Below are 15,144 nucleotides of genomic sequence, written 5' to 3'. Positions count from 1 at the left end.
AATTATCACCATTTTTTACCAAATTTTTTCCCAAATTTTTTATCTATTTTTTGTATTCACCCAAATGTATTGTAAATACGTGTTTTAGATGTAAAATAATGTGAACTTAACGATAAAAATATAAAAAGTATGATTAGTTCAATACAAATGACTTTAAACGATATTTAGCGGAATTATCACCATTTTTTACCAAATTTTTTTTCTATTTTTTGTATTCACCCAAATGTATTGTAAACACGTTTTTTAGATGTAAAATAATGTGAACTTAACGATAAAAATATAAAAAGTATGATTAGTTTAATAGAAATGACTTAAGACGATATTTAGCGGATTCATCACCTGTATTTCAAAATTTTTTTACGACCTTTTATATTCACCCAAATGTATTGTAAAGACGTGTTTTAGATGTAAAATAATGTGAACTTAACGATAAAAATATAAAAAGTATGATTAGTTCAATACAAATGACTTTAAACGATATTTAACGGAATTATCACCATTTTTTACCCAATTTTTTCCCAAATTTTTTTTCTATTTTTTGTATTCACCCAAATGTATTGTAAATACGTGTTTTAGATGTAAAATAATGTGAACTTAACGATAAAAATATAAAAAGTATGATTAAGTTCAATACAAATGACTTTAAACGATATTTAGCGGAATTATCACCATTTTTTACCAAATTTTTTCCCAAATTTTTTATCTATTTTTTGTATTCACCCAAATGTATTGTAAATACGTGTTTTAGATGTAAAATAATGTGAACTTAACGATAAAAATATAAAAAGTATGATTAGTTCAATACAAATGACTTTAAACGATATTTAGCGGAATTATCACCATTTTTTACCAAATTTTTTTTCTATTTTTTGTATTCATCCAAATGTATTGTAAACACGTGTTTTAGATGTAAAATAATGTGAACTTAACGTTAAAAATATAAAAAGTATGATTAGTTTAATAGAAATGACTTAAGACGATATTTAGCGGATTCATCACCTGTATTTCAAAATTTTTTTACGACCTTTTATATTCACCCAAATGTATTGTAAAGACGTGTTTTAGATGTAAAATAATGTGAACTTAACGATAAAAATATAAAAAGTATGATTAGTTCAATACAAATGACTTTAAACGATATTTAGCGGAATTATCACCATTTTTTACCAAATTTTTTCCCAAATTTTTTTTCTATTTTTTGTATTCACCCAAATGTATTGTAAATACGTGTTTTAGATGTAAAATAATGTGAACTTAACGATAAAAATATAAAAAGTATGATTAGTTCAATACAAATGACTTTAAACGATATTTAGCGGAATTATCACCATTTTTTACCAAATTTTTTTTCTATTTTTTGTATTCACCCAAATGTATTGTAAACACGTTTTTTAGATGTAAAATAATGTGAACTTAACGATAAAAATATAAAAAGTATGATTAGTTTAATAGAAATGACTTAAGACGATATTTAGCGGATTCATCACCTGTATTTCAAAATTTTTTTACGACCTTTTATATTCACCCAAATGTATTGTAAAGACGTGTTTTAGATGTAAAATAATGTGAACTTAACGATAAAAATATAAAAAGTATGATTAGTTCAATACAAATGACTTTAAACGATATTTAACGGAATTATCACCATTTTTTACCCAATTTTTTCCCAAATTTTTTTTCTATTTTTTGTATTCACCCAAATGTATTGTAAATACGTGTTTTAGATGTAAAATAATGTGAACTTAACGATAAAAATATAAAAAGTATGATTAAGTTCAATACAAATGACTTTAAACGATATTTAGCGGAATTATCACCATTTTTTACCAAATTTTTTCCCAAATTTTTTATCTATTTTTTGTATTCACCCAAATGTATTGTAAATACGTGTTTTAGATGTAAAATAATGTGAACTTAACGATAAAAATATAAAAAGTATGATTAGTTCAATACAAATGACTTTAAACGATATTTAGCGGAATTATCACCATTTTTTACCAAATTTTTTTTCTATTTTTTGTATTCATCCAAATGTATTGTAAACACGTGTTTTAGATGTAAAATAATGTGAACTTAACGTTAAAAATATAAAAAGTATGATTAGTTTAATAGAAATGACTTAAGACGATATTTAGCGGATTCATCACCTGTATTTCAAAATTTTTTTACGACCTTTTATATTCACCCAAATGTATTGTAAAGACGTGTTTTAGATGTAAAATAATGTGAACTTAACGATAAAAATATAAAAAGTATGATTAGTTCAATACAAATGACTTAAAACGATATTTAGCGGAATTATCACCATTTTTTACCAAATTTTTTCCCAAATTTTTTTTCTATTTTTTGTATTCACCCAAATGTATTGTAAATACGTGTTTTAGATGTAAAATAATGTGAACTTAACGATAAAAATATAAAAAGTATGATTAGTTCAATACAAATGACTTTAAACGATATTTAGCGGAATTATCACCATTTTTTACCAAATTTTTTTTCTATTTTTTGTATTCACCCAAATGTATTGTAAACACGTTTTTTAGATGTAAAATAATGTGAACTTAACGATAAAAATATAAAAAGTATGATTAGTTTAATAGAAATGACTTAAGACGATATTTAGCGGATTCATCACCTGTATTTCAAAATTTTTTTACGACCTTTTATATTCACCCAAATGTATTGTAAAGACGTGTTTTAGATGTAAAATAATGTGAACTTAACGATAAAAATATAAAAAGTATGATTAGTTCAATACAAATGACTTTAAACGATATTTAACGGAATTATCACCATTTTTTACCCAATTTTTTCCCAAATTTTTTTTCTATTTTTTGTATTCACCCAAATGTATTGTAAATACGTGTTTTAGATGTAAAATAATGTGAACTTAACGATAAAAATATAAAAAGTATGATTAAGTTCAATACAAATGACTTTAAACGATATTTAGCGGAATTATCACCATTTTTTACCAAATTTTTTCCCAAATTTTTTATCTATTTTTTGTATTCACCCAAATGTATTGTAAATACGTGTTTTAGATGTAAAATAATGTGAACTTAACGATAAAAATATAAAAAGTATGATTAGTTCAATACAAATGACTTTAAACGATATTTAGCGGAATTATCACCATTTTTTACCAAATTTTTTTTCTATTTTTTGTATTCATCCAAATGTATTGTAAACACGTGTTTTAGATGTAAAATAATGTGAACTTAACGTTAAAAATATAAAAAGTATGATTAGTTTAATAGAAATGACTTAAGACGATATTTAGCGGATTCATCACCTGTATTTCAAAATTTTTTTACGACCTTTTATATTCACCCAAATGTATTGTAAAGACGTGTTTTAGATGTAAAATAATGTGAACTTAACGATAAAAATATAAAAAGTATGATTAGTTCAATACAAATGACTTTAAACGATATTTAGCGGAATTATCACCATTTTTTACCAAATTTTTTCCCAAATTTTTTTTCTATTTTTTGTATTCACCCAAATGTATTGTAAATACGTGTTTTAGATGTAAAATAATGTGAACTTAACGATAAAAATATAAAAAGTATGATTAGTTCAATACAAATGACTTTAAACGATATTTAGCGGAATTATCACCATTTTTTACCAAATTTTTTTTCTATTTTTTGTATTCACCCAAATGTATTGTAAACACGTTTTTTAGATGTAAAATAATGTGAACTTAACGATAAAAATATAAAAAGTATGATTAGTTTAATAGAAATGACTTAAGACGATATTTAGCGGATTCATCACCTGTATTTCAAAATTTTTTTACGACCTTTTATATTCACCCAAATGTATTGTAAAGACGTGTTTTAGATGTAAAATAATGTGAACTTAACGATAAAAATATAAAAAGTATGATTAGTTCAATACAAATGACTTTAAACGATATTTAGCGGAATTATCACCATTTTTTACCCAATTTTTTCCCAAATTTTTTTTCTATTTTTTGTATTCACCCAAATGTATTGTAAATACGTGTTTTAGATGTAAAATAATGTGAACTTAACGTTAAAAATATAAAAAGTATGATTAGTTTAATAGAAATGACTTAAGACGATATTTAGCGGATTCATCACCTGTATTTCAAAATTTTTTTACGACCTTTTATATTCACCCAAATGTATTGTAAAGACGTGTTTTAGATGTAAAATAATGTGAACTTAACGATAAAAATATAAAAAGTATGATTAGTTCAATACAAATAACTTTAAACGATATTTAGCGGAATTATCACCATTTTTTACCAAATTTTTTCCCAAATTTTTTTTCTATTTTTTGTATTCACCCAAATGTATTTTAAATACGTGTTTTAGATGTAAAATAATGTGAACTTAACGATAAAAATATAAAAAGTATGGTTAGTTCAATAGAAATGACTTTAAACGATATTTAGCGGAATTATCACCATTTTTTACCAAATTTTTTCTCAAATTTTTTATCTATTTTTTGTATTCACCCAAATGTATTGTAAATACGTGTTTTAGATGTAAAATAATGTGAACTTAACGATAAAAATATAAAAAGTATGATTAGTTCAATACAAATGACTTTAAAAGATATTTAGCGGAATTATCACCATATTTTACCCAATTTTTTCCCAAATTTTTTTTCTATTTTTTGTATTCACCCAAATGTATTTTAAATACGTGTTTTAGATGTAAAATAATGTGAACTTAACGTTAAAAATATAAAAAGTATGATTAGTTTAATAGAAATGACTTAAGACGATATTTAGCGGATTCATCACCTGTATTTCAAAATTTTTTTACGACCTTTTATATTCACCCAAATTTATCTTAAACACGTGTTTTAGATGTAAAATAATGTGAACTTAACGTTAAAAATATAAAAAGTATGATTAGTTTAATAGAAATGACTTTAAACGATATTTAGCGGAATTATCACCATTTTTTACCAAATTTTTTCCCAAATTTTTTTTCTATTTTTTGTATTCACCCAAATGTATTGTAAATACGTGTTTTAGATGTAAAATATTGTGAACTTAACGATAAAAATATAAAAAGTATGATTAGTTCAATACAAATGACTTTAAACGATATTTAGCGGAATTATCACCATTTTTTACCAAATTTTTTCCCAAATTTTTTATCTATTTTTTGTATTCACCCAAATGTATTGTAAATACGTGTTTTAGATGTAAAATAATGTGAACTTAACGATAAAAATATAAAAAGTATGATTAGTTTAATAGAAATGACTTAAGACGATATTTAGCGGATTCATCACCTGTATTTCAAAATTTTTTTACGACCTTTTATATTCACCCAAATGTATTGTAAAGACGTGTTTTAGATGTAAAATAATGTGAACTTAACGATAAAAATATAAAAAGTATGATTAGTTCAATACAAATGACTTTAAACGATATTTAGCGGAATTATCACCATTTTTTACCAAATTTTTTTTCTATTTTTTGTATTCACCCAAATGTATTGTAAACACGTTTTTTAGATGTAAAATAATGTGAACTTAACGATAAAAATATAAAAAGTATGATTAGTTTAATAGAAATGACTTAAGACGATATTTAGCGGAATTATCACCATTTTTTACCAAATTTTTTCCCAAATTTTTTATCTATTTTTTGTATTCACCCAAATGTATTGTAAATACGTGTTTTAGATGTAAAATAATGTGAACTTAACGATAAAAATATAAAAAGTATGATTAGTTCAATACAAATGACTTTAAACGATATTTAGCGGAATTATCACCATTTTTTACCAAATTTTTTTTCTATTTTTTGTATTCATCCAAATGTATTGTAAACACGTGTTTTAGATGTAAAATAATGTGAACTTAACGTTAAAAATATAAAAAGTATGATTAGTTTAATAGAAATGACTTAAGACGATATTTAGCGGATTCATCACCTGTATTTCAAAATTTTTTTACGACCTTTTATATTCACCCAAATGTATTGTAAAGACGTGTTTTAGATGTAAAATAATGTGAACTTAACGATAAAAATATAAAAAGTATGATTAGTTCAATACAAATGACTTAAAACGATATTTAGCGGAATTATCACCATTTTTTACCAAATTTTTTCCCAAATTTTTTTTCTATTTTTTGTATTCACCCAAATGTATTGTAAATACGTGTTTTAGATGTAAAATAATGTGAACTTAACGATAAAAATATAAAAAGTATGATTAGTTCAATACAAATGACTTTAAACGATATTTAGCGGAATTATCACCATTTTTTACCAAATTTTTTTTCTATTTTTTGTATTCACCCAAATGTATTGTAAACACGTTTTTTAGATGTAAAATAATGTGAACTTAACGATAAAAATATAAAAAGTATGATTAGTTTAATAGAAATGACTTAAGACGATATTTAGCGGATTCATCACCTGTATTTCAAAATTTTTTTACGACCTTTTATATTCACCCAAATGTATTGTAAAGACGTGTTTTAGATGTAAAATAATGTGAACTTAACGATAAAAATATAAAAAGTATGATTAGTTCAATACAAATGACTTTAAACGATATTTAACGGAATTATCACCATTTTTTACCCAATTTTTTCCCAAATTTTTTTTCTATTTTTTGTATTCACCCAAATGTATTGTAAATACGTGTTTTAGATGTAAAATAATGTGAACTTAACGATAAAAATATAAAAAGTATGATTAAGTTCAATACAAATGACTTTAAACGATATTTAGCGGAATTATCACCATTTTTTACCAAATTTTTTCCCAAATTTTTTATCTATTTTTTGTATTCACCCAAATGTATTGTAAATACGTGTTTTAGATGTAAAATAATGTGAACTTAACGATAAAAATATAAAAAGTATGATTAGTTCAATACAAATGACTTTAAACGATATTTAGCGGAATTATCACCATTTTTTACCAAATTTTTTTTCTATTTTTTGTATTCATCCAAATGTATTGTAAACACGTGTTTTAGATGTAAAATAATGTGAACTTAACGTTAAAAATATAAAAAGTATGATTAGTTTAATAGAAATGACTTAAGACGATATTTAGCGGATTCATCACCTGTATTTCAAAATTTTTTTACGACCTTTTATATTCACCCAAATGTATTGTAAAGACGTGTTTTAGATGTAAAATAATGTGAACTTAACGATAAAAATATAAAAAGTATGATTAGTTCAATACAAATGACTTTAAACGATATTTAGCGGAATTATCACCATTTTTTACCAAATTTTTTCCCAAATTTTTTTTCTATTTTTTGTATTCACCCAAATGTATTGTAAATACGTGTTTTAGATGTAAAATAATGTGAACTTAACGATAAAAATATAAAAAGTATGATTAGTTCAATACAAATGACTTTAAACGATATTTAGCGGAATTATCACCATTTTTTACCAAATTTTTTTTCTATTTTTTGTATTCACCCAAATGTATTGTAAACACGTTTTTTAGATGTAAAATAATGTGAACTTAACGATAAAAATATAAAAAGTATGATTAGTTTAATAGAAATGACTTAAGACGATATTTAGCGGATTCATCACCTGTATTTCAAAATTTTTTTTCTATTTTTTGTATTCACCCAAATGTATTTTAAATACGTGTTTTAGATGTAAAATAATGTGAACTTAACGATAAAAATATAAAAAGTATGGTTAGTTCAATAGAAATGACTTTAAACGATATTTAGCGGAATTATCACCATTTTTTACCAAATTTTTTCTCAAATTTTTTATCTATTTTTTGTATTCACCCAAATGTATTGTAAATACGTGTTTTAGATGTAAAATAATGTGAACTTAACGATAAAAATATAAAAAGTATGATTAGTTCAATACAAATGACTTTAAAAGATATTTAGCGGAATTATCACCATATTTTACCCAATTTTTTCCCAAATTTTTTTTCTATTTTTTGTATTCACCCAAATGTATTTTAAATACGTGTTTTAGATGTAAAATAATGTGAACTTAACGTTAAAAATATAAAAAGTATGATTAGTTTAATAGAAATGACTTAAGACGATATTTAGCGGATTCATCACCTGTATTTCAAAATTTTTTTACGACCTTTTATATTCACCCAAATTTATCTTAAACACGTGTTTTAGATGTAAAATAATGTGAACTTAACGTTAAAAATATAAAAAGTATGATTAGTTTAATAGAAATGACTTTAAACGATATTTAGCGGAATTATCACCATTTTTTACCAAATTTTTTCCCAAATTTTTTTTCTATTTTTTGTATTCACCCAAATGTATTGTAAATACGTGTTTTAGATGTAAAATATTGTGAACTTAACGATAAAAATATAAAAAGTATGATTAGTTCAATACAAATGACTTTAAACGATATTTAGCGGAATTATCACCATTTTTTACCAAATTTTTTCCCAAATTTTTTATCTATTTTTTGTATTCACCCAAATGTATTGTAAATACGTGTTTTAGATGTAAAATAATGTGAACTTAACGATAAAAATATAAAAAGTATGATTAGTTTAATAGAAATGACTTAAGACGATATTTAGCGGATTCATCACCTGTATTTCAAAATTTTTTTACGACCTTTTATATTCACCCAAATGTATTGTAAAGACGTGTTTTAGATGTAAAATAATGTGAACTTAACGATAAAAATATAAAAAGTATGATTAGTTCAATACAAATGACTTTAAACGATATTTAGCGGAATTATCACCATTTTTTACCAAATTTTTTTTCTATTTTTTGTATTCACCCAAATGTATTGTAAACACGTTTTTTAGATGTAAAATAATGTGAACTTAACGATAAAAATATAAAAAGTATGATTAGTTTAATAGAAATGACTTAAGACGATATTTAGCGGATTCATCACCTGTATTTCAAAATTTTTTTACGACCTTTTATATTCACCCAAATGTATTGTAAAGACGTGTTTTAGATGTAAAATAATGTGAACTTAACGATAAAAATATAAAAAGTATGATTAGTTCAATACAAATGACTTTAAACGATATTTAGCGGAATTATCACCATTTTTTACCCAATTTTTTCCCAAATTTTTTTTCTATTTTTTGTATTCACCCAAATGTATTGTAAATACGTGTTTTAGATGTAAAATAATGTGAACTTAACGTTAAAAATATAAAAAGTATGATTAGTTTAATAGAAATGACTTAAGACGATATTTAGCGGATTCATCACCTGTATTTCAAAATTTTTTTACGACCTTTTATATTCACCCAAATGTATTGTAAAGACGTGTTTTAGATGTAAAATAATGTGAACTTAACGATAAAAATATAAAAAGTATGATTAGTTCAATACAAATAACTTTAAACGATATTTAGCGGAATTATCACCATTTTTTACCAAATTTTTTCCCAAATTTTTTTTCTATTTTTTGTATTCACCCAAATGTATTTTAAATACGTGTTTTAGATGTAAAATAATGTGAACTTAACGATAAAAATATAAAAAGTATGGTTAGTTCAATAGAAATGACTTTAAACGATATTTAGCGGAATTATCACCATTTTTTACCAAATTTTTTCTCAAATTTTTTATCTATTTTTTGTATTCACCCAAATGTATTGTAAATACGTGTTTTAGATGTAAAATAATGTGAACTTAACGATAAAAATATAAAAAGTATGATTAGTTTAATAGAAATGACTTAAGACGATATTTAGCGAATTCATCACCTGTATTTCAAAATTTTTTTACGACCTTTTATATTCACCCAAATGTATTGTAAAGACGTGTTTTAGATGTAAAATAATGTGAACTTAACGATAAAAATATAAAAAGTATGATTAGTTCAATACAAATGACTTTAAACGATATTTAGCGGAATTATCACCATTTTTTACCAAATTTTTTCCCAAATTTTTTTTCTATTTTTTGTATTCACCCAAATGTATTGTAAATACGTGTTTTAGATGTAAAATAATGTGAACTTAACGATAAAAATATAAAAAGTATGATTAGTTCAATACAAATGACTTTAAACGATATTTAGCGGAATTATCACCATTTTTTACCAAATTTTTTTTCTATTTTTTGTATTCACCCAAATGTATTGTAAACACGTTTTTTAGATGTAAAATAATGTGAACTTAACGATAAAAATATAAAAAGTATGATTAGTTTAATAGAAATGACTTAAGACGATATTTAGCGGATTCATCACCTGTATTTCAAAATTTTTTTACGACCTTTTATATTCACCCAAATGTATTGTAAAGACGTGTTTTAGATGTAAAATAATGTGAACTTAACGATAAAAATATAAAAAGTATGATTAGTTCAATACAAATGACTTTAAACGATATTTAGCGGAATTATCACCATTTTTTACCCAATTTTTTCCCAAATTTTTTTTCTATTTTTTGTATTCACCCAAATGTATTGTAAATACGTGTTTTAGATGTAAAATAATGTGAACTTAACGTTAAAAATATAAAAAGTATGATTAGTTTAATAGAAATGACTTAAGACGATATTTAGCGGATTCATCACCTGTATTTCAAAATTTTTTTACGACCTTTTATATTCACCCAAATGTATTGTAAAGACGTGTTTTAGATGTAAAATAATGTGAACTTAACGATAAAAATATAAAAAGTATGATTAGTTCAATACAAATAACTTTAAACGATATTTAGCGGAATTATCACCATTTTTTACCAAATTTTTTCCCAAATTTTTTTTCTATTTTTTGTATTCACCCAAATGTATTTTAAATACGTGTTTTAGATGTAAAATAATGTGAACTTAACGATAAAAATATAAAAAGTATGGTTAGTTCAATAGAAATGACTTTAAACGATATTTAGCGGAATTATCACCATTTTTTACCAAATTTTTTCTCAAATTTTTTATCTATTTTTTGTATTCACCCAAATGTATTGTAAATACGTGTTTTAGATGTAAAATAATGTGAACTTAACGATAAAAATATAAAAAGTATGATTAGTTCAATACAAATGACTTTAAAAGATATTTAGCGGAATTATCACCATATTTTACCCAATTTTTTCCCAAATTTTTTTTCTATTTTTTGTATTCACCCAAATGTATTTTAAATACGTGTTTTAGATGTAAAATAATGTGAACTTAACGTTAAAAATATAAAAAGTATGATTAGTTTAATAGAAATGACTTAAGACGATATTTAGCGGATTCATCACCTGTATTTCAAAATTTTTTTACGACCTTTTATATTCACCCAAATTTATCTTAAACACGTGTTTTAGATGTAAAATAATGTGAACTTAACGTTAAAAATATAAAAAGTATGATTAGTTTAATAGAAATGACTTTAAACGATATTTAGCGGAATTATCACCATTTTTTACCAAATTTTTTCCCAAATTTTTTTTCTATTTTTTGTATTCACCCAAATGTATTGTAAATACGTGTTTTAGATGTAAAATATTGTGAACTTAACGATAAAAATATAAAAAGTATGATTAGTTCAATACAAATGACTTTAAACGATATTTAGCGGAATTATCACCATTTTTTACCAAATTTTTTCCCAAATTTTTTATCTATTTTTTGTATTCACCCAAATGTATTGTAAATACGTGTTTTAGATGTAAAATAATGTGAACTTAACGATAAAAATATAAAAAGTATGATTAGTTCAATACAAATGACTTTAAACGATATTTAGCGGAATTATCACCATTTTTTACCAAATTTTTTCCCAAATTTTTTTTCTATTTTTTGTATTCACCCAAATGTATTGTAAATACGTGTTTTAGATGTAAAATAATGTGAACTTAACGATAAAAATATAAAAAGTATGATTAGTTCAATACAAATGACTTTAAACGATATTTAGCGGAATTATCACCATTTTTTACCAAATTTTTTTTCTATTTTTTGTATTCACCCAAATGTATTGTAAACACGTTTTTTAGATGTAAAATAATGTGAACTTAACGATAAAAATATAAAAAGTATGATTAGTTTAATAGAAATGACTTAAGACGATATTTAGCGGATTCATCACCTGTATTTCAAAATTTTTTTACGACCTTTTATATTCACCCAAATGTATTGTAAAGACGTGTTTTAGATGTAAAATAATGTGAACTTAACGATAAAAATATAAAAAGTATGATTAGTTCAATACAAATGACTTTAAACGATATTTAGCGGAATTATCACCATTTTTTACCCAATTTTTTCCCAAATTTTTTTTCTATTTTTTGTATTCACCCAAATGTATTGTAAATACGTGTTTTAGATGTAAAATAATGTGAACTTAACGATAAAAATATAAAAAGTATGATTAGTTCAATACAAATGACTTTAAACGATATTTAGCGGAATTATCACCATTTTTTACCAAATTTTTTTTCTATTTTTTGTATTCACCCAAATGTATTGTAAACACGTTTTTTAGATGTAAAATAATGTGAACTTAACGATAAAAATATAAAAAGTATGATTAGTTTAATAGAAATGACTTAAGACGATATTTAGCGGATTCATCACCTGTATTTCAAAATTTTTTTACGACCTTTTATATTCACCCAAATGTATTGTAAAGACGTGTTTTAGATGTAAAATAATGTGAACTTAACGATAAAAATATAAAAAGTATGATTAGTTCAATACAAATGACTTTAAACGATATTTAGCGGAATTATCACCATTTTTTACCCAATTTTTTCCCAAATTTTTTTTCTATTTTTTGTATTCACCCAAATGTATTGTAAATACGTGTTTTAGATGTAAAATAATGTGAACTTAACGTTAAAAATATAAAAAGTATGATTAGTTTAATAGAAATGACTTAAGACGATATTTAGCGGATTCATCACCTGTATTTCAAAATTTTTTTACGACCTTTTATATTCACCCAAATGTATTGTAAAGACGTGTTTTAGATGTAAAATAATGTGAACTTAACGATAAAAATATAAAAAGTATGATTAGTTCAATACAAATAACTTTAAACGATATTTAGCGGAATTATCACCATTTTTTACCAAATTTTTTCCCAAATTTTTTTTCTATTTTTTGTATTCACCCAAATGTATTTTAAATACGTGTTTTAGATGTAAAATAATGTGAACTTAACGATAAAAATATAAAAAGTATGGTTAGTTCAATAGAAATGACTTTAAACGATATTTAGCGGAATTATCACCATTTTTTACCAAATTTTTTCTCAAATTTTTTATCTATTTTTTGTATTCACCCAAATGTATTGTAAATACGTGTTTTAGATGTAAAATAATGTGAACTTAACGATAAAAATATAAAAAGTATGATTAGTTTAATAGAAATGACTTAAGACGATATTTAGCGGAATTATCACCATTTTTTACCAAATTTTTTCTCAAATTTTTTATCTATTTTTTGTATTCACCCAAATGTATTGTAAATACGTGTTTTAGATGTAAAATAATGTGAACTTAACGTTAAAAATATAAAAAGTATGATTAGTTTAATAGAAATGACTTAAGACGATATTTAGCGGATTCATCACCTGTATTTCAAAATTTTTTTACGACCTTTTATATTCACCCAAATGTATTGTAAAGACGTGTTTTAGATGTAAAATAATGTGAACTTAACGATAAAAATATAAAAAGTATGATTAGTTCAATACAAATAACTTTAAACGATATTTAGCGGAATTATCACCATTTTTTACCAAATTTTTTCCCAAATTTTTTTTCTATTTTTTGTATTCACCCAAATGTATTTTAAATACGTGTTTTAGATGTAAAATAATGTGAACTTAACGATAAAAATATAAAAAGTATGGTTAGTTCAATAGAAATGACTTTAAACGATATTTAGCGGAATTATCACCATTTTTTACCAAATTTTTTCTCAAATTTTTTATCTATTTTTTGTATTCACCCAAATGTATTGTAAATACGTGTTTTAGATGTAAAATAATGTGAACTTAACGATAAAAATATAAAAAGTATGATTAGTTCAATACAAATGACTTTAAAAGATATTTAGCGGAATTATCACCATATTTTACCCAATTTTTTCCCAAATTTTTTTTCTATTTTTTGTATTCACCCAAATGTATTTTAAATACGTGTTTTAGATGTAAAATAATGTGAACTTAACGTTAAAAATATAAAAAGTATGATTAGTTTAATAGAAATGACTTAAGACGATATTTAGCGGATTCATCACCTGTATTTCAAAATTTTTTTACGACCTTTTATATTCACCCAAATTTATCTTAAACACGTGTTTTAGATGTAAAATAATGTGAACTTAACGTTAAAAATATAAAAAGTATGATTAGTTTAATAGAAATGACTTTAAACGATATTTAGCGGAATTATCACCATTTTTTACCAAATTTTTTCCCAAATTTTTTTTCTATTTTTTGTATTCACCCAAATGTATTGTAAATACGTGTTTTAGATGTAAAATATTGTGAACTTAACGATAAAAATATAAAAAGTATGATTAGTTCAATACAAATGACTTTAAACGATATTTAGCGGAATTATCACCATTTTTTACCAAATTTTTTCCCAAATTTTTTATCTATTTTTTGTATTCACCCAAATGTATTGTAAATACGTGTTTTAGATGTAAAATAATGTGAACTTAACGATAAAAATATAAAAAGTATGATTAGTTCAATACAAATGACTTTAAACGATATTTAGCGGAATTATCACCATTTTTTACCAAATTTTTTCCCAAATTTTTTTTCTATTTTTTGTATTCACCCAAATGTATTGTAAATACGTGTTTTAGATGTAAAATAATGTGAACTTAACGATAAAAATATAAAAAGTATGATTAGTTCAATACAAATGACTTTAAACGATATTTAGCGGAATTATCACCATTTTTTACCAAATTTTTTTTCTATTTTTTGTATTCACCCAAATGTATTGTAAACACGTTTTTTAGATGTAAAATAATGTGAACTTAACGATAAAAATATAAAAAGTATGATTAGTTTAATAGAAATGACTTAAGACGATATTTAGCGGATTCATCACCTGTATTTCAAAATTTTTTTACGACCTTTTATATTCACCCAAATGTATTGTAAAGACGTGTTTTAGATGTAAAATAATGTGAACTTAACGATAAAAATATAAAAAGTATGATTAGTTCAATACAA

Source organism: Diuraphis noxia, unplaced genomic scaffold (assembly GCF_037042655.1).
Source record: "Diuraphis noxia isolate RWA-SAM2 unplaced genomic scaffold, SU_Dnox_SAM2 contig0003, whole genome shotgun sequence".
Taxonomy (NCBI): domain Eukaryota; kingdom Metazoa; phylum Arthropoda; class Insecta; order Hemiptera; family Aphididae; genus Diuraphis; species Diuraphis noxia.
Note: the sequence above shows the minus strand (reverse complement) of the source record.